This window comes from Dendrobates tinctorius, unplaced genomic scaffold, assembly GCF_039654945.1.
Source record: "Dendrobates tinctorius isolate UK_male_01 unplaced genomic scaffold, ASM3965494v1 ptg000367l, whole genome shotgun sequence".
In the NCBI taxonomy this organism is placed as follows: Eukaryota; Metazoa; Chordata; class Amphibia; order Anura; family Dendrobatidae; genus Dendrobates; species Dendrobates tinctorius.
Genome location: NW_027362033.1, coordinates 4,860,705 through 4,878,929, shown reverse-complemented (window position 1 = coordinate 4,878,929; position 18,225 = coordinate 4,860,705). Strand labels below are relative to the sequence as shown.

At 50.2% G+C, this 18,225-nt stretch overlaps 1 long non-coding RNA gene across 1 annotated transcript in view; it reads right to left on the bottom strand.

Moving 5' to 3' along the window:
* The window catches only part of LOC141075715 (uncharacterized), a 30,719-nt gene extending 13,182 nt beyond the window's left edge, over nucleotides 1-17,537 (bottom strand). Inside the window, exon 1 of the long non-coding RNA XR_012227327.1 lies at nucleotides 17,491-17,537. This is a non-coding gene — a long non-coding RNA (uncharacterized lncRNA). The remainder of the gene's footprint in view (nucleotides 1-17,490) is intronic.
* Between the last annotated feature and the right edge of the window lie 688 nt (nucleotides 17,538-18,225).

Below are 18,225 nucleotides of genomic sequence, written 5' to 3'. Positions count from 1 at the left end.
ACACCATTGTTTGGGCACACGTCAGGGCTCGAAAGGGAAGTAGTGACGTTTCGAAATGCTGGCTTGATGGGAATGGTCTGCTGGTGTCATGTTGCCTTTGGAGAGCCCCTGATGTGCCTAAACAGTGGAAACCCCCCATAAGTGACCCCATTTTGCAAACTAGACCCCCCAAGGAACTTATCTAGATGTCTGGTGAGCACTTTGAACCCCCCAAGTGCTTCACAGAAGTTTATAACGCAGAGCCGTGAAAATAAAAAATCATTTTTTTCCTCAAAAACTGATTTTTTATTTTCACAAGGGTAACAGGAGAAATTGGACCCCAAAAGTTGTTGTCCAGTTTGTTCTGAGTACGCTGGTACCCCGTATGTGGGGGGGGGACCACTGTTTGGGCACACGCCGGGGCTCGGAAGGGAGGGAGCACCGTTTGACTTTTTGAAAGCAAAATTGGCTGGAATCAATGGTGGCGCAATGTCGCGTTTGGAGACCCCCTGATGTGTCTAAATAGAGGAAACCCCTCAATTCTAACTCAACCCTATCCCGAACACACCCCTAACCCTAATTACAACCCTAATTCCAACCATAACACTAACCACAAGCCTAACCATAATCCCAACCCCAACACACCCCTAACCCTAATTTTAACCCTAATTCTAACCCTAGCCCTAATGGACAAAAAAAATCTTTATTTTATTATTTGTCCCTACCTATGGGAGTGATAAACGGGGGGTTAATTTACTTTTTTTTATTTTGATCACTATGAATGAATCTGCAGCCGGCAGATTCGACAGGCGCACTGCGCATGCGCCCATTTTGGAAGATGGCGGCGCCCATGCAGGAGGGACACCAGGAGCGACACGGGGACTCAGGAGGTACCGGGGGGAGGGACGGTGATTGGAAGGCAGGGGAGCGGAGGGCAGGGGAGCAGATGGTGACGTCAGCTACCCATCACCCCCGTCAGCCGGTGGGGGATCGAGGGGGGTCGGATCTCGGTCTCCAGCCATGCCTGATGCTATTGCATCGGCCATGGCTGGATTGTAATATTTCACCGAATTTTATTGGTGAAATATTACAATTGCTCTGATTGTCTGTTTCACTTTTAACAACCAATCAGAGTGATCGTAGCCGTGGGGGGCAAAGCCACCCTCCCTGGGGTGAATCACAAAGGGTCCTGTGCCCGCGGGTTGGGTGACCTTTCAGTGACCCCGGTCACCTGACCTGCAGGGGGGCTATCAATTCATGACACAGCATGTGGGTCAGGGGTCGGATTGGCACCGACTTTCAGGACTCATACACTGTGTCCCAGGTCGGGAAGGGGTTAATTCACTAACCCCCCCCTTTTCTATACGCAGTTATAAGACCATGTATGGGCAATAAACCATCAGTATTGATGGAATGTTATTCTGTCGCTTTGGGGTACAGTCTCGTTCTTGATTCTTTGAGTGCTCAAAAATACTCTGTCTAATTGGGAACAAAAAAAAAAGCCCCAATGGAGGAGTGCCCCGATACCACATCTACCAGAATGGCTGGTGAAGCCTGCCGACATGGTTTTGTTTTCCCCCCTTTTTCTGCCTATCCCATCATTGGTGTCTATTTGCTACCTGCAATTTCGCTGGGGATTTTTTATATGTTTGTGCCCGCACTTAAGATTTTGATATATTTTTATACCATTTTGGATTAGAATCATAGAATCGTAGAGTTGGAAGGGACCTCCTGGGCCATCTGGTCCAACCCCCTGCTCAAAGATTGGATTGCTCCTTTTTCTCCTCCTTTTCTGTTCGTGTTTATGGAGCGGAACCTGGTATTGTTATGGCGGTTTCTTTCCAGGGATTACCGCCCCTTGCTCTGTTGAAAGTATTGGGCTCTTTTGCATTTCTAACAGTATGTTCATGTATACCCCCCAGGGGGGAGTGGTTGTCAGCCCATACACTTAGTTTTTGGGCATTACAAGTATAGGAGACCCGCATCTTTATAATAAAAAACGTTCCAATGAGGCCCTCCTCCACGTCTCCTCAAAGGGGTATTGGGGTGCGTCCAATTTTTTTTCAGCCATTTTATTCACTGCATACGCAAACAGTACGGGAGACCCACTTCTAATAATGGGGAAAATTGTTTTATGAGGCCCTCCTCCATATCTTTTCCAAGGGGTATTGGGGTGCGCCAAAAATTGTGTCAGCTCTGGAATTCACTGCATAGGCGAACAGTATGGGCACCCCACCCCCTTTTGGGCCTCCGCCCCCTGTTGGGACCCCCGGTATGGAGTGGGCTGCTTTCCCACGGAACCTTCCATCCCCTGGTTTCTCTCGACCAGGCCGGCAAGTTCATCTGCATTCCGGGGATCACCCTGGGCAACCCCAGTCTGTGTGGGCCTCGGCAGGGAGTGCACAAACCGGTCCATCACCACCCGCTCTACCATCTGCGCATAGAGGACTCTGGCTGCAGCCACTTGTGGGCCGGGCGCAACAGGTTAAACATTTGGGAGCGCGGAGGTTTGTCCTGGGGATGCGCCCAATGGTGAACCCGCTGTGCTCTGAGAGTCATTGTTATCCCCAAGCGGGCAAGAATCTCCGTTTTTAGCTTGCCATACTATTCACAGTATGCTTTCTGTGGTTCCCCATCAAGTATGGTGCCAGTACCTCTGCCCACTGCTCTGGCAGGAGTGTCTCCCTCTCGACAACCCTTTCAAACACCGTCAGGAAAGCTTCAACATTGCAATTCTCCATTGTAGATTCTTAAGCCTCAAAAATGCAATTCACGGCATAGGCAAACAGCATGGGAGGACCAACTTCCTAGTAATGGGAATACTGCTTGCAGAAGGCCCTCCTGTACATCTCTTCAAAGGGGTAATGGGTGGCGTCCTTATTTTGGGCAGCCCTGCCAGTCACTGCATACACAATACCAGTATAGGAGACCCACTGTTGGGAACAACAAAGCATAGCGGGCTGATAGTTCTCTAAGAATAGTGAAGGCCGGCTGATAGTTCTCTAAGAATAGTGAAGGCCGGCTGATGGCTCTCTAAGAATAGTGAGGGCCGGCTGATGGCTCTCTAAGAATAGTGAGGGCCGGCTGATGGCTCTCTAAGAATAGTGAGGGCCGGCTGATGGCTCTCTAAGAATAGTGAGGGCCGGCTGATGGCTCTCTAAGAATAGTGAAGGCCGGCTGATGGCTCTCTAAGAATAGTGAGGGCCGGCTGATGGCTCTCTAAGAATAGTGAGGGCCGGCTGATGGCTCTCTAAGAATAGTGAGGGCCGGCTGATGGCTCTCTAAGAATAGTGAGGGCCGGCTGATGGCTCTCTAAGAATAGTGAGGGCCGGCTGATGGCTCTCTAAGAATAGTGAGGGCCGGCTGATGGCTCTCTAAGAATAGTGAGGGCCGGCTGATGGCTCTCTAAGAATAGTGAGGGCCGGCTGATGGCTCTCTAAGAATAGTGAGGGCCGGCTGATGGCTCTCTAAGAAAAGTGAGGGCCGGCTGATGGCTCTCTAAGAATAGTGAAGGCCGGCTGATGGCTCTCAAGAATAGTGAGGGCCGGCTGATGGCTCTCTAAGAATAGTGAGGGCCGGCTGATGGCTCTCTCAGAATAGTGAGGGCCGGCTGATGGCTCTCTCAGAATAGTGAGGGCCGGCTGATGGCTCTCTAAGAATAGTGAGGGCCGGCTGATGGCTCTCTCAGAATAGTCAGGGCCGGCTGATGGCTCTCTAAGAATAGTGAGGGCCGGCTGATGGCTCTCTCAGAATAGTGAGGGCCGGCTGATGGCTCTCTAAGAATAGTGAGGGCCGGCTGATGGCTCTCTAAGAATAGTGAGGGCCGGCTGATGGCTCTCTAAGAATAGTGAGGGCCGGCTGATGGCTCTCTAAGAATAGTGAGGGTCGGCTGATGGCTCTCTCAGAATAGTGAGGGTCGGCTGATGGCTCTCTCAGAATAGTGAGGGCCGGCTGATGGCTCTCTAAGAATAGTGAGGGCCGGCTGATGGCTCTCTCAGAATAGTGAGGGCCGGCTGATGGCTCTCTAAGAATAGTGAGGGTCGGCTGATGGCTCTCTAAGAATAGTGAGGGCCGGCTGATGGCTCTCTAAGAATAGTGAGGGCCGGCTGATGGCTCTCTAAGAATAGTGAGGGTCGGCTGATGGCTCTCTCAGAATAGTGAGGGCCGGCTGATGGCTCTCTAAGAATAGTGAGGGCCGGCTGATGGATCTCTCAGAATAGTGAGGGCCGGCTGATGGCTCTCTCAGAATAGTGAGGGCCGGATGATGGCTCTCTAAGAATAGTGAGGGCCGCCTTGATGACCCTAAAAAAATAGGCTTTGTGACTTTCAGAGTCGCTCCTTCATAAATGAAACAGGATGTGTCTGATGATGTGTCACACACCACATGGCCAGATACGGTTGTAAAATGTTACAATGACATTTCCCAGGGAATGCATTTGTCTTGATTGAAAGCAATGCTAAAGTTCAAAAACGCATCAAAAACGCTACGAATGAACATAGCCCAAGTGGTGGAGGAGCATGTTTATTTTGGGTTATTTATTTTGCCTTATATACAAGTCATTAATCTAGAAAGGATGTTTCTTAACATATTTCCCAGGAAAATCAATTTTGGTTTTGGTATGTTTTATTGTGAGTCTGTAAAAGTGGCGTAAGACTCTGACAACATTGTTCACAGCAGTGACTGTCACGCCGTTTCTGCATACTCACCCGGCCACCGCTCCCACGCCGCAGCCCCCCGCCGCCCGACATCCACGGAGGTCACCTCTGACAGGCTCGCGGCCGGCGGCGTCTCTGCATGCAATGCGCATGCGCCATAGGCCGCGCCTCCCTCCTGCCTCTTGTGCTCCAGCTATGCCCTGACCCGGAAGCACCCCCCGACCAATGGCAAACCAGACGGGCATATCAGGCCGCTTCCCCCTGAGGGAGGCGCCTGATCGTTGTGTTTCCTAGCACACTGGGTCTCGCTTCATCGTGTGCTCTCTGCAGTCCTGCAGTCTCGTTCTCGTCTGCTCCCTGCAGCAGCCTCTCAGTCCTGCCATCCGTGTTCACTGCTGTACTCCAGTCCTGTCTCTGGTGTTCCTGTTCCATCCTGCTCCAGTCCTACCATCCTACTCCAGTCCTGCCTCCGGTGTTCCTGTTCCATCCTGCTCCAGTTCTGCCTTCCTACTCCAGTCCTGCCTGCGGTGTTCCTGTTCCTTCCTGCTCCAGTCCTTCCGTCCTACTCCAGTCCTGCCTCCGGTGTTCCTGTTCCATCCTGCTCCAGTTCTGCCGTCCTACTCCAGTCCTGCCTGCGGTGTTCCTGTTCCTTACTGCTCCAGTCCTTCCGTCCTACTCCAGTCCTGCCTGCGGTGTTCCTGTTCCTTCCTGCTCCAGTCCTTCCGTCCTACTCCAGTCCTGTCTCCGGAGTTCCTGTTCCATCCTGCTCCAGTCCTTCTGTCCTACTCCAGTCCTGCCTCCGGTGTTCCTGTTCCATCCTGCTCCAGTTCTGCCGTCCTACTCCAGTCCTGCCTGCTCCAGTCCTTCCGTCCTACTGCAGTCCTGCCTCCGGTGTTCCTGTTCCATCCTGCTTCAGTCCTTCTGTCCTACTCCAGTCCTGCCTCCGGCGTTCCTGTTCCATCCTGCTCCAGTCCTTCCGTCCTACTCCAGTCCTGCCTCCGGTGTTCCTGTTCCATCCTGCTCCAGTCCTGCCTCCGGTGTTCCTGTTCCATCCTGCTCCAGTTCTGCCGTCCTACTCCAGTCCTGCCTGCGGTGTTCCTGTTCCTTCCTGCTCCAGTCCTTCCGTCCTACTCTAGTCCTGCCTGCGGTGTTCCTGTTCCTTCCTGCTCCAGTCCTTCCGTCCTACTCCAGTCCTGTCTCCGGTGTTCCTGTTCCAACCTGCTCCAGGCCTTCCGTCCTACTCTGTCCTGTCATCTACACTTCAGTCCTACACTCCTACTCCAGTCCATCCTGAGCCGCTCCTCTCGGTTCCGGCTACCGTGGTACTTGAACCCCTGGGCCTGCTCCTAACGGTCCCTCTATAGGGGTCGGTTCCACCTGGCAGCTCGCCCGGGGCCCCTCGGTGCCACGGCCCAGAGGGTCCACTCCTGGAGATTCCGGCTCTGACAAGCCACGCTAGCAGTGACCTGGGAGTGAGAAATGCTTCCAGGGGTCTTCCCCATGATGTTCCCATGTCATCTGAGCACTGTTCCTATCGATTTCTGCAATTTCTAGTCCCTCTGCAGACAACCGGGGGGCTGTCGGAAAAATGCTCACATTTCTCATAGACTTACATTGGGCTCGTTGCTCGGGTCGGGCACTACAATATGATCGATCTGAGCACTCTAGTGCTCGCCCGTCACTAATGTAGACGCTTCACTCTTTATACTTACGTGCTGACTTGTCTGCGGAGCCTATTCCCTTTGATGGGTGCGCACTTTACGATTGTTTTTACCTGTTTTTACTCTAGGTTGGCTTTTGGAATATATTAATAAATATTGGTAATTAATTATTACACGGTGGTCCCTGGATCGGTGCAGGTTTCTTTCCTCTGCCTTTCTCATCACTTTCTGACATGCCTCAGGTTGATCCCGTTAATAATGTACAGATTCAGTAAGGGGGTCAATAAATGGTTAATCCAGTAGACAGGGGAAGTGGTTAGGCAGCACAGAGCCGCGCTAGTGGTCAAGCAGCACTTGTCATTAAGGTGTAAGATACCTCATGTACCACAGATGGAATCTGTTTCCAGTAGTCCCCAATAAAGAGGTGTCCTCTGTATTAACCACAGTGGTGGCAGCTGGAGCAGTTGAATCTTCCGGAGCGCTGTCCCGGCCGGTGACAAAGGAATCCATGCATTCCGAAACGCACTGGAATTGGTCCATATCGCGCTCCATACATCGTCATGGGTACAGTCACGTAACTGCTGATGTCACGCAAGGTCCTGCGGGTCTACCACACACCGCAGGTCCTAATCGCGAGTACTGGTGACTCATGCCCCGCGAGGAAAATCTACTCAGGGGCGTCTGTCACCGGCCGGGACAGCGCTCAGCGCTCAGCGACAGTGGTGCGCTCTCGTCACCTCCACTCTCCGTGTGTGGATGTTGTGCTATACGGTGCATTAGAAGACTTGTACAAAAAGCGATTGACTCTGCCATAACAAAGAGCAGGGAACGGAGACGACAGAACCCGATGACTATGCCATAACAAAGAGCAGGGAACGGAGACGACAGAACCCGATGACTCTGCCATAACAAAGAGCAGGGAACGGAGACGACAGAACCCGATGACTCTGCCATAACAAAGAGCAGGGAACGGAGACGACAGAACCCGACGACTATGCCATAACAAAGAGCAGGGAACGGAGACGACAGAACCCGATGACTCTGCCATAACAAAGAGCAGGGAACCGAGACGACAGAACCCGATGACTCTGCCATAACAAAGAGCAGGGAACGGAGACGACAGAACCCGACGACTATGCCATAACAAAGAGCAGGGAACGGAGACGACAGAACCCGATGACTCTGCCATAACAAAGAGCAGGGAACCGAGACGACAGAACCCGATGACTCTGCCATAACAAAGAGCAGGGAACGGAGACGACAGAACCCGATGACTCTGCCATAACAAAGAGCAGGGAACCGAGACGACAGAACCCGATGACTCTGCCATAACAAAGAGCAGGGAACCGAGACGACAGAACCCGATGACTCTGCCATAACAAAGAGCAGGGAACCGAGACGACAGAACCCGATGACTCTGCCATAACAAAGAGCAGGGAACCGAGACGACAGAACCCGATGACTCTGCCATAACAAAGAGCAGGGAACCGAGACGACAGAACCCGATGACTCTGCCATAACAAAGAGCAAGGAACCGAGACGACAGAACCCGATGACTCTGCCATAACAAAGAGCAGGGAACCGAGACGACAGAACCTGATGACTCTGCAGATTACACCCGCCCCGGAAATAGCACAACTCAGAAGGGTGAAGGGTCCTGTGAAAACCAGGAGCGGTGAACAGAGAAACGATACTGACGTTTATAAAAGGAGGGAATACTATAAAAAGTCTGTAATAAGTGTCATCTATATTGAGACTAACACTGAAGGACCCGGTCAGGGGCGTTCTAGTCTTCCAATTAGAATGTGTCCAGACCTGAATATGGAAGATGATTTGTTCTTTATTGATCACAATATGACGGCCGCCCCAGATGTCAGCAGTCACCGTCTGACCCAATACAGATTCTTAAGAGTCTAAATAGTAAAAGGAATAAGGTGAGAACAATACAGCGTTTACAGAATGCTACACACGGTAATCGCACGATGGACCGTCACCATGTGAACGGAAAGCCAGCTAGCCCATCCACGAGATACACACAGATCGTCTTCACATCAGCCCAACGAGGTGTCTAAGTCCAGTAACAGAAATGATATCTACAGACTTGTATAAGAATCACCATCTCTCCGTGTCTGACGGCCATTCCTCCATTCCAGGGTCAGCTGAATTCCAGCCAGAGTCCACCTCATTCTACTTAATGGGCTTCTGATTAGTGATCACCTGAACCAAATCTTATCTAACGAAGGAAAGTATAAACCCTGCTGTGGTGTTCACAGTCCTCCTGCAACAGGACAAGCTGGACGGCAAAACAAGTGCTAGGAATATCCCAAATGTGATAGGAATGAAAAATAACTTAACCATGCCAAAGGAGCTGAAAAGAAAAAAGTCTTGAGTGAGGAAAAGGGCTCAATTCTGGCTCTACTAGCAGAGGGACACAGTGAGCGTCATGTTACCTCCATCCTTAAAATTTCTAAGAGGGCAGTCCTGTCATGATTCAGGTTGGATTATGACCGATAAATGCACAAGTAATCTTTTTTTTCTCCTTAAGCTGTGTGCTTAAAGATAGTTTTGCCCCCGGTGGCCATTAGGGTCATTGCACTGTGGTGGTTTCAGTTCTAGTTTTGCCCCCCGGTGGCCATTAGGGTCATTGCACTCTGGTTACGTTAATTTAGAGCACGTGATTATGAAGCAGGTGTGATTGCTGGCTCTTACCTATAAAAGAGTGTCAGGTGGTTGCAATCACTGTTGGTGATATTGCTCATTTCCAACCAAGTCTGGAGGAGGAAGGAACAACTGAGTGGAGTTCCTTGCAGCTCAGGCAGGGCTCTGGTGTAGTAGCTTCAGGTGGAAGCTGAATTCTGGTGGTGGACTCTGTTGCTTGGAGCAACAAAGCTAAGTGGTGTTATCCCTGTTTGTGACTTCCCTTATGTGTCTTTCCGTGCAGTGGTGGGATTAGTTTCTGCACTGTCCATTTCATTAGAAAGGGCTACGTGCAAGGCGAGCTAGGGTTCTTAGGTTCCAGCTCGGCGACAGGTGCGGAGCCTGTATAGGGACTGTTAAGAGTGTAGAGACTGGCTCAGGGGAGTGCAGGAGGTCTCCACGTCCCCGTTCCCTATCGCAGGGCTCTCCATTGTAATTGTTTCCCTGGTGTTTCCCTTATTATTTAACCCCTTTCTGCCATATGACGTACTATCCCGTCCATGTGCCCTGGGACTTAATTTCCAGGGACGGGATAGTACGTCTAATGCGATCAGCGGCGCCCACGTGGTGAGCGCCGCTGATCGCGGCCGGGTGTCAGCTGATTATCACAGCTGACACCCGGCACAATGTGTCAGGGGCGGTCACGGACCGCCCCGACACGTTAACCCCTTGTACACCGCGATCAAACACAATCGCGGTGTACCGGGGGTTAAAGGGAAGCATCGGCAGGGAGGGGGCTCCCTCCGTGCTTCCCTGAGCCCCCCACGGCAGCGCAATGTGCAGCGCTGCTGCGGAGGACTCCTTCCCTACAGGCCCCCGGATCCAAGATGGCGACGGGGGCCTGTAGGGAGCTGACTTCCTCACTGCCTGCAAAGTGCAGGCATGAGGAAAGCCTGTGCAGTGCCTGTGACAGATCCCTGATCTGTCACAGTGATCTGTGATGTGACAGATCAGCGATCTGTCACAGGACAGTGATGTCCCACCTGGGACTATGTAATAAAGTAAAAAAAAAAAAAAAAAGTGTAAAAATAATTTTAAAAAAATCGCTAAATAAATTAGTAAAAAAAAAAAATATTCTCCCAATAAATTCATTTTTTGAAAATAAAAAAAAAACAATAAAAGTACACATATTTGGAATCGCTGCGTCCGTAACGACCCGCCCTATAAAACTGTCCCATTAGTTAACCCCTTTAGCGAACCCCTTAAAAAATAAAAATAAAAAATGAAGCAAAAAATAATGATTTATTATCATACCGCCAAACAAAAAGTGCAATAACGCGCGATCAAAAAGACGCATATAAATATCCATGGCACCGCTGAAAACGTCATCTTGTCCCGCAAAAAAAACGAGCCGCCACACAGCGTCATCAGCGAAAAAATAAAAAAGTTATAGCTCGCAGAATAAAGCGATGCAAAAATAATTATTTTTTATATAAAATTGTTTTCATTGCATAAAACCGACAAAACATAAAAAACGACCTAAATGAGGTATCGCTGTAACCGTACTGACCCGAAGAATAAAACTGCCTTATAAATTTTACCGCAGGCGGAACGGTGTAAACCCTCCCCCCCTAAAGAAATTCATGAAACGCTGGTTTTTGTTCATTCTGCGTCCCAAAAATCGGAATAAAAAGCGATCAAAAAGTGTCACGTGCCCGAAAATGGCACCAATAAAAACGTCAACTCGTCCCGCAAAGAATAAGACCCCACATGACTCGGTGGGTCAAAATACGGAAAAATTATAGCTCTCAATATGTGGTGATGCAAAAACTATTTTTACAATAAAAAGCGTCTTTTAGCGTGTGACAGCCGCCAAACATAAAACCCGCCATAAATAGTAAATCAAACCCCCCGATATCACCCCCTTAGTTAGGGAAAAATAATAAAATAAAAAAATGTATTTATTTCCATTTTCCCATTAGGGTTAGGGCTGAGATTAGGGTTAGGGGTGTGTTGGGGTTAGGGTTGGAGTTATAATTGGGGGTTTCCACTGTTTGGGCACATCAGGTGCTCTCCAAATGCAACATGGCGTCTGATCTCAATTGCAGCCAATTCTGCGTTGAAAAAGTCAAATGCTGCTCCTTCCCTTCCAAGCTCTGCCATGCGCCCAGTGTTTTACCCCCACATGTAGGGTATCAGCCTACTCAGGACAAATTGCAAAACAATTTTTGGGGTCCAATTTCTCCTGTTACCGTTAGGAAAATAAAAAATTGGGGGCAAAAATATTTTTGTGGAAAAAAAAGATTTTTTTATTTTCACGTCCAGGCGTTATAAACTTCTGTGAAGCACTTGGGGGTTCAAAGTGCTCACCACACATATAGATAAGTTCCTTAGGGGGTCTAGTTTCCAAAATGGGGTCACTTGTGGGGAGTTTCAATAGTTTACGTACATCAGAGGCTCTGCAAACGCACACGACACCCGCAGACCATTCCATCAAAGTCTGCATTCCAAAACGTCACTACTTCCCTTCCGAGCCCCGACGTGTGTCCATACAGTAGTTTTCTCCCACATATGGGGCGTCAGCGTACTCAGGCCAAATTGGACAACAACTTTTGGGGTCCAATTTCTCCTGGTACCCTTGGGAAAATAAAAAAATTGGAGATTAATTGATCATGTTTGTGGAAAAAATACGATTTTTTTATTTTCATGCCTGGGCATTATAAACTTCTGTGAAGCCCTTGGGGGTTCAAAGTTCTCACCACACATCTAGATAAGTTCCTCAGGGGGTCTAGTTTCCAAAATGGGGTGATTTGTGGGGGTTTCCACTGTTTAGGTACATCAGAGGCTCTCCAAAAGCAACATGACACCCGCAGACCATTCTATCAAAGTCTGCATTCCAAAACGTCACTACTTCCCTTCCGAGCCCCGACGTGTGCCCATACAGTAGTTTTCTCCCACATATGGGGTGTCAGCGTACTCAGGACAAATTGGACAACAACTTTTGGGGTCCAATTTCTCCTGGTACCCTTGGGAAAATGAAAAAATTGGTGACTAAAAGATCATGTTTGTGGAAAAAATACGATTTTTTTATTTTCACGCCCGGGCGTTATAAACTTCTGTGAAGCACTGGGGGTTCAAAGTGCTCACCACACATCTAGATAAGTTCCTTGGGGGGTCTAGTTTCCAAAATGGTGTCATTTGTGGGGGGTTTCTACTGTTTTGGTACATCAGGGGCTTTCCAAACGCGACATGGTGTCCGATCTCAATTGCAGCCAAAAACTTCAAATGGCGCTGCTTCCCTTCCGAGCTCTGCCATGCGCCCAAATAGTCATTTACACCCACATATGGGGTATCAGCGTACTCAGGACAAATTGCACAATAACTTTTAGGGTCCTGTTACCCTTGGAAAAATAAAAATTGGGGGTGAAAAGATCATTTTTGTGGAAAAAATATGATTTTTTAATTGTACCGCTGTACGTTATAAACTTCTGTGAAGCCCTTGTGGGTTCAAAGTTCTCACCACATATCTAGATAAGTTCCTTGGGGGGTCTAGTTTCCAAAATGGGGTCACTTGTGGGGGGTTTCCACCGTTTAGGTACATCAGGGGCTCTCCAAACGCGACATGGCATCTGATCTGAATTCCAGCCAATTTTGCATTGAAAAAGTCAAACGGCGCTCCTTCCCTTCTGAGGTCTGCCATGCGCCGAAACAGTGGTTCCCCCCCACATATCAGGTATCAGCGTACTCAGGACAAATTGCACAATAACTTTTGCAGTCCAATTTCTCCTGTTACCCTTGGTAAAATAAAAAAAATTGAACCTGAAGTTTTTTTTTTTAGTGAAAAAAAGTTAAATGTTTATTTTTTTTAAAAAATATTCAAAAAATTCCTGTGAAGCACCTAAAGGGTTAATAAACTTCTTGAATGTGGTTTTGAGCACCTTAAGGGGTGCAGTTTTTAGAATGGTGTCACTTTTGGGTATTTTCTATCATATAGACCCCTCAAAGTGGCTTCAAATGTGATGTGGTCCGTAAAAATAAAATTGTGATGCAAAAATGAGAAATCGCTGGTCAATTTTTAACCCTTATAACTTCCTAACAAAAAAAAATTTTGGTTTCAAAATTGTGCTGATGTAAAGTAAACATGTGGGAAATGTTATTTATTAAGTTTTTTGTGTGCCATATCTCTGTGATTTAAGGGCATAAAAATTAAAAGTTGGAAAATTGCGAAATTTTCAAAATTTTCGCCAAATTTCCATTTTTTTCACAAATAAACACAAGTTATATGAATGAAATTTTACCACTAACATGAAGGACAATATGTCACGAGAAAACAATGTCAGAATCACCGGGATCCATGGAAGCTCCAGAGTTATGACCTCATAAAGGGACAGTGGTCAGAATTGTAAAAATTGTCCAGGTCATTAACGTGCAAACCACCCTTGGGGCTTAATTTCGCCCTGCTGGAGGCGGTGTATCCAGTTTCACGTGTAATTCTGAAATTTGCCTGCTGGAGGTGGTGTATCTGGCTGCACGTTTTATTATTTAAATTCGCCCTACTGGAGGCGGTGTATCCAGGGTCGCGAGTGTCATATAAATTCGCCATGCTGGAGGCAGTGTGTCCAGTCACACGTGACCATCACAAGTCCATTACAACAAGGTCAAGCAGCAGACATTAAGGACAACAAAGCTACAGACTGGCAGATGGCGAAAACGACTCTCCACTGACCGGGATGACCGTCATCTTATTCGAATGTCACTCGGCAACCACAGGATGACATCAAGTGACCTACAGAAGGAATGGCAAATGGCAGCTGGGGTGAAGTGCACGGCAAGAACAGTTCATAACAGGCTCCTAGAGGCAAAGCTCAGGTCATGTAAAGCTAGAAAAAATCCTTTCATCAATGAGAAGCAACGGAGAGCCAGGCTGAAGTTGGCCAAAGAGCCTAAGGATTTGGACCATAGAGGACTGGAGTAAGGTAATCTTCTCTGATGAGTCTAATTTTCAGCTTTGTCCAACACCTGGTCGTCTAATGGTTAGGCGGAGACCTGGAGAGGCGTACAAGCCGCAGTGTCTTGCACCCACTGTGAAATTTGCTGGAGGATCGGTGATCTGGGGATGCTTCAGCAAGGCTGGAATTGGGCAGGTTAATCTTTGTGAAGGACGTATGAATCTAGCCGCATACAAGGTTATCCTGGAAAAACAGCTGATTCCTTCTGCTCAGGCAATGTTCCCCAACTCTGAGGACAATGCGCTATGCCACACAGGTAGGTCATCAATGTGTGGATGAAGGACCACCACATCACATCCCTGCCATGGCCGCCCGATCTCCAGACCTGAACCCCACTGAGAACTTCTAGAATGTAATCAGGAGGAAGATGGAGAGTCACAAGCCATCAAAGAAGAACTGCTGACATGTGTGTACCGGGAGCGGCATAAGGTCACTGGTGGAAAGTGTCAGCGGAGTCTCAGTCTTCCAATTAGAAATCGCCCAGACCTGAATAAGATGATTTGTTCTTTATTGCTCATGTCGGCACGGAGAGAGAATGACGGCCGCACCGGGTGTGACCAGTCACCTGTCTGAAGGACGTTCACAATACAAAGTTTGCAAAATAGTACACACTAGCTGAAGAGCCCGGCTCTGCCCGGCCATAGTAACTAACTACGGCTATAGCAAATTATAATGATTATATCTATATATAGATTAGTAGCACAATAGCGCCCAATACTTTATACAACTTTAGTGGCGGTACCCTATGAAGAGTCCACGGTCTGGGGCACCGCTAGGTGCTATTTTTTTTGCCATAATGGCGTGACTCTGTTCCTTATGGGACCACTTTACTGCTGCTCCTCCTCACCATGATGAGTCAGCCCTGTGGGTTCGCTGTCGTCTTAGACCTATTATGGTTGTGATTACAGTGAGTACAGGCAGCGACGCGATCTGGGCTCTCTATAGAGCATGGTCTACCGTCTCGGTGCAGTGGGTTGTCATCCCCTTCTGCTCGCCCTCCTGGCTTTTGGTGTCAGTTATTTATGTGCAGTTTTGCTATGTATGTTTATTGTACACATTTGTTATAATAAAGTTTGATATATTTCTCTAAAATTTATTTTGGATTCAATCGCTCTGTGTTTCTCTGTCTATATATATCTATATATAGCTGTAGGTGAAACAGGAAAGCCAGGACCCCCGGAACAGCCCACCCAAACCCAACCTGACCAGACCACCAATCACAGCAACCTGACAAAAGCCAGAATCAGGAAGATGGTAGACGAAGGCCAGGAGAGGTACGTAAGTGACTGGAAGAACGACATCATCAGCTCACAGAAACTGACCATGTACCGGAGTCTACAGAGAGACTACAGACTGGCCCCATACCTGGAGAAACTCCCGGACCCCAGAGACCACAAGATCCTGAGCCGGTATAGACTCAGTGCCCACAGTCTGGCCATCGAATCCGGCCGACACAGGCAGAGCTACAAGCCCAGGGAGGAAAGACTGTGCCAACACTGTGACCAGGAGGCCCTGGAGGATGAGACCCACTTCCTGCTACACTGCTCCAAATACTCAGCAGTGAGGGACACTCACTTCAGGAGACTCTCACATCTCTTCCCGGATTTCACCACCATGAAGGAGGAAGAGAAAACATATATCCTGCTGGGGGAAGAAGAGAGAGCGGTGGAGATAGCAGCGCATTATGTGAACGAATGCCATAGACTGCGAGAAAGAGAACTATGATATGTCATGGACTTCTATGGCCCCCACCCTGGATCTGCCCCAATCCCCCATCCACCTTCCCTATGCCATCCCAGAGAGCGGAGGGCGCACTAGACTCCTCCCAGAGAGCGGAGGGCGCACTAGACTCCTCCCAGAGAGCGGAGGGCGCACTAGACTCCTCCCAGAGGGCGCACTAGACTCCCCCCAGAGAGCGGAGGGCGCACTAGACTCCTCCCAGAGAGCGGAGGGCGCAGTAGACTCCCCCCAGAGAGCGGAGGGCGCACTAGACTCCTCCCAGAGAGCGGAGGGCGCACTAGACTCCCCCCAGAGAGCGGAGGGCGCACTAGACTCCTCCCCAGAGAGCGGAGGGCGCACTAGACTCCCCCCAGAGAGCGGAGGGCGCACTAGACTCCTCCCAGAGAGCGGAGGGCGCACTAGACTCCTCCCAGAGAGCGGAGGGCGCACTAGACTCCTCCCAGAGAGCGGAGGGCGCACTAGACTCCCCCCAGAGCGGAGGGCGCACTAGACTCCTCCCCAGAGAGCGGAGGGCGCACTAGACTCCCCCCAGAGAGCGGAGGGCGCACTAGACTCCTCCCAGAGAGCGGAGGGCGCACTAGACTCCTCCCAGAGAGCGGAGGGCGCACTAGACTCCTCCCAGAGAGCGGAGGGCGCACTAGACTCCTCCCAGAGCGGAGGGCGCACTAGACTCCTCCCCAGAGAGCGGAGGGCGCACTAGACTCCTCCCAGAGAGCGGAGGGCGCACTAGACTCCTCCCAGAGAGCGGAGGGCGCACTAGACTCCTCCCAGAGAGCGGAGGGCGCACTAGACTCCTCCCAGAGAGCGGAGGGCGCACTAGACTCCTCCCAGAGGGCGCACTAGACTCCCCCCAGAGAGCGGAGGGCGCACTAGACTCCTCCCAGAGAGCGGAGGGCGCACTAGACTCCCCCCAGAGCGGAGGGCGCACTAGACTCCTCCCCAGAGAGCGGAGGGCGCACTAGACTCCCCCCAGAGAGCGGAGGGCGCACTAGACTCCTCCCAGAGAGCGGAGGGCGCACTAGACTCCTCCCAGAGAGCGGAGGGCGCACTAGACTCCTCCCAGAGAGCGGAGGGCGCACTAGACTCCCCCCAGAGAGCGGAGGGCGCACTAGACTCCTCCCAGAGAGCGGAGGGCGCACTAGACTCCTCCCAGAGAGCGGAGGGCGCACTAGACTCCTCCCAGAGAGCGGAGGGCGCACTAGACTCCTCCCAGAGCGGAGGGCGCACTAGACTCCTCCCCAGAGAGCGGAGGGCGCACTAGACTCCTCCCAGAGAGCGGAGGGCGCACTAGACTCCTCCCAGAGAGCGGAGGGCGCACTAGACTCCTCCCAGAGAGCGGAGGGCGCACTAGACTCCTCCCAGAGAGCGGAGGGCGCACTAGACTCCTCCCAGAGGGCGCACTAGACTCCCCCCAGAGAGCGGAGGGCGCACTAGACTCCTCCCAGAGAGCGGAGGGCGCACTAGACTCCCCCCAGAGCGGAGGGCGCACTAGACTCCTCCCCAGAGAGCGGAGGGCGCACTAGACTCCCCCCAGAGAGCGGAGGGCGCACTAGACTCCTCCCAGAGAGCGGAGGGCGCACTAGACTCCTCCCAGAGAGCGGAGGGCGCACTAGACTCCTCCCAGAGAGCGGAGGGCGCACTAGACTCCCCCCAGAGCGGAGGGCGCACTAGACTCCTCCCCAGAGAGCGGAGGGCGCACTAGACTCCTCCCAGAGAGCGGAGGGCGCACTAGACTCCTCCCAGAGAGCGGAGGGCGCACTAGACTCCTCAGCGTCGGTCACACGTTCAGTATTTGGTGCGTATTTTACCTCAGGAGACACGCGGACTCCTCTCCTCCCGCCCTCTCCTGTCCTGTCTTAACTTGTTTGCTAGATCATTGTTGTTTAAAAGGTATTTCTTTAATAATGATCTCCAGTGTCTTTTTCCCACAGAAGAGGAGCAGGAGGCAATAAGAACTTTGGAGACGCTAGCGGCTGAGCATGATGATGAGGGAGGTAAGGTTCCACCCTCTATCCGGTTGAGATCAGTGAAATTCCCCCCATTTACATCATGCCCGAGTATAGACCTTTTTGTACGTGTGGTGACTGAGGAATTTAAGAAGATTCCCAAGTATGGCAGAGCTGACAATTTAACCAAAGATGAAAGGGTGAGGCTCAAATACCTTCAAAATCTTTCAGATGTGCTGTTAAAACCGGCTGATAAAGGTGGCAATGTAGTGATCTGGCCTATAGCAATGTACGAGAGGGAGGCATTACGCCAATTAAACAACTCGGTATGTTATAAAAAACTCACATATAATCCCCTTTCGGCCTTTGTTGCTAAGTTGAATGTGATCATCAACAAGGCTGTGATCAATGGCACTGTCACCAAACAATTGGCCGCAGCACTCACTGTTAAAGAGCTTACCATAGCCACATTGTATCTCTTGCCTAAAATTCATAAAGACATCAAGTCACCACCGGGCAGACCTATTATATCTGGTCGAGGGAATTTCCTTGAGAACATCAATAAATGGATTGACCATCATCTTCAGCCGTTGGTAT